The sequence below is a fragment of the Galeopterus variegatus genome, unplaced genomic scaffold (assembly GCF_000696425.1).
Source record: "Galeopterus variegatus unplaced genomic scaffold, G_variegatus-3.0.2 Scaffold1246, whole genome shotgun sequence".
Classification (NCBI taxonomy): Eukaryota; Metazoa; Chordata; class Mammalia; order Dermoptera; family Cynocephalidae; genus Galeopterus; species Galeopterus variegatus.
In genome coordinates this window covers 346,632-349,538 of record NW_007727357.1, presented here as the reverse complement: position 1 = coordinate 349,538, position 2,907 = coordinate 346,632, and the positions used below count along the sequence as shown (strand labels likewise).

General features: G+C 49.8%; 1 pseudogene; it reads left to right on the top strand.

Annotated features, from left to right (window-relative positions):
- Window positions 1-1,841: 1,841 nt before the first annotated feature.
- LOC103592953 lies at window positions 1,842-2,537 on the top strand (annotated as a pseudogene).
- The last annotated feature ends 370 nt before the right edge of the window (window positions 2,538-2,907 follow it).

Genomic DNA, 2,907 nt, shown 5'->3' with positions numbered 1-2,907 from the left:
ACTCAGGGAGTGAATGGAACTCTTCTTTTAGCCCCAGCTACAGCTACCCCAGCTATTCTAAATATTTACCGCCAGGCATTTATTGCACATCTGAAAAAAAAGATGAATGATATTCTCCAGCATATTGCAGAGAAAATTTGGAAACAAACCAAATTTCTGACAATAGAGAGCTGGCTGGGCAAGTTATGGAACATCCATGCAAAACGTACTGGTGGCTGTTTAAAATGTTACAGATCTGTAGTAACTGACAGGAAACAGTGTCATAACAAGTCGCTAAGTGAATAAAGCAGGTTATGGAACAGCATGAATCTTGTAATACCGTCGACATAAAACTGTGCTACGTTTAACTGCTTGTATTTATGGACAGAACAATGCTTGGAAGGCTGTTCTCCAAAGTGTTCTCCATGATTCTAGGTGATAGTGGTAGGTCAGCAAACCTAGGGATTTGATTTACTCCCTTCCTCCTACTTTTCTGTATCACTAGAGTTTGCCCACAATGAGCATGTGTATTTTATTACTATTATTATTATTATTGTTATTATTATTTTACCAAAGCAACAATGTTATTAAAAGGAAATAAATGAATGAGTCCTCCAACCTCAGCCAGTCTTGGGGGAGTTAACTGTCAGCCCACTCAGGGATTGCAAATGTTGGCACTTCCTCACACACGCACATGAGAAGGTCACACCTGAGCCTTCCTCCAACTGCCCCAGTCCTGCCTGCTGGCCCAGGGGCAAGGCTGGCCTAGGGGAACCCCATTCAGCATAGCTGTGGCCCAAGTCCTAATGCTTAACAGCTCATGCATTTGGAAAAGCCACCACATTTCCCTAAGCTGACAGTGGGCAGGAGTACCCTGCACTGGGAACACTGCAGAGGCCATCATTCAGGAGACCACTGCTGAGCACTTGCTGCGCACCAGCCACTGCGTTGTCCCTGGAGATTCGTGGAGACAGGGCAGACAGAGGCCCGCCCCCATGGGACTCCTGGTCCAGTGGATGTGGGGCTTCAGGGAGGGCCTGAAAATCCAAATAACCCTCGTTGTTCTGTTCCCCTGCTTCATGGTCGCAGGAGAGAATCATGCCATCTCCTCCAATAGGTCCTGGAAGACCCCACTCCTTAGCCTGTCCTCCAGCCCTCCACAGTCCATCCAGCCCCAGCCTCATCTCTCACCAGCCTTGCCATGTGCCCAGCCCATCCCTCCTGTCTGTCCTCGACACACCAGGAGCCCCTCACTTCCATGCTTTTGCACTTGCTGTTTGCATGGATGAGACACCTCTTCCTCCACCTTCTCTTCTTAACAAACTGCTACCCATTCTTCAAGGCTAACCTCAAACATCGCTTGTTCCATAACACTTTCTAGGGCAAAATTAGTTTCCACTCTCTTCTGGGTTCCACTACAAGGGTATATATCATGCCATGTGCAAACGTGGCAGTAAATGCCAGTGTTCTGGTTTCCCTTAGGTCCCTCAGACTGAGTCTGTCTTGTGCACTGCCCTGTCAGGTGGGCACAGCATTACTGGTCAATGGGTGGTTGTTTGCAGAGCCAGTGAAGGACTTCTGCTGCCCGCTGCACTCTGACCCCTAGAGGCAGGGCCTGGCTCCATGTCTACCATTCTCCATCCAGTGGTTGCCATGAGACTTTCGTGAATACCGCCTTTCAGTGCCCAAACTGTATATTTTGCTTGGTCCAAAATTTTTATTTCAAAATTTTAAAAAGTCTGAAGTCTCCAACAAGCCATGTGCAAAAAAAAAAAATATATATATATATATATATGAGAAAGTACTGGGAGCCGAATCGAGATGGAGGAAGATGCAGCTGGAGGCCAGCAGGATAGAGTGGGGACTGCGGCCTAGAGGTCTGGCCTTGGAGTTCGTCTCAGACACGGTGGAACTGCTAGAGTCTGAGAAGTTCTCCAGGCACAATGTAGGACAAACGTAACATCCAGATCATCGAGTGGGAATACCTGGACAACAAAAAGTTCTACGTATTTGATGTGGCAATGACAACGATGATCCGTGTCAGCGTCCACCCATTCACCCTCATCCGCACCTGACTGCAGCTTCAGAAGGGCAAGAGCCTCTACCATGGGACCTTTGATACCTTCATCAAGATCCTGCGAGCAGATGGTGTGACTGGCCTCTACAGGGGGTTCCTGGTCAGCACCTGTACCCTCATCTCTGGCCAGTGCTATGTCACCACTTATGAGCTCACCCGGGAGTTTGTAGCTAACTACAGCCAGAGCAACACAGTCAAATCACTGGTGGCTGGTGGCTCAGCCTCCCTTATGGCCCAAAGCATCACGGTGCCCATTGATGAAGTCTCCCAGCACCTGATGATGCAGTGCAAGGAGCAGCTCTCCTACTTGAGTCCTAAGGAGTGCCCTCACATAGTCTTTCAAGCCATCTCGGGGCCCCTGGCTGCAACCACTGCCTCCATCCTCACCAATTCCATGGATGTCATCCGAACCCACGTGCAGATTGAGGGCAAGAACTCCGCCATCCTGACCTTCAGACAGCTGACGGCAGAAGAGGGGTAGCTGATGGCAGAAGAGGGGCCTTGGGGCCTCATGAAGGGCCTCTCAGCCAGAATCATCTCAGCTACACCATCCACCATTGTCACTGTGGTGGGCTAAGAGAGCCTCAAGAAACTCAGCCTCCGACCAGAGCTGGTGGACTCGAGACATTAGTAACCAGTGGTTGAGAGAGAAGCCTGCTGTTTCCCACACTACTCTGGGTTGGGGGCAGAGTGGGGAGGATAGCACCTTCTCCAAATGCCCCCACCACATACCCAGCCCTGCCCTGGGCCAGGTGACCTGTCTGGCACAGGGACAAAGACTTTGAACTGTTCTTGCTGAATAGGTTCCACGCCTGGATCCCCTGCCCCCACTATTTTTAATTCTCTTATTG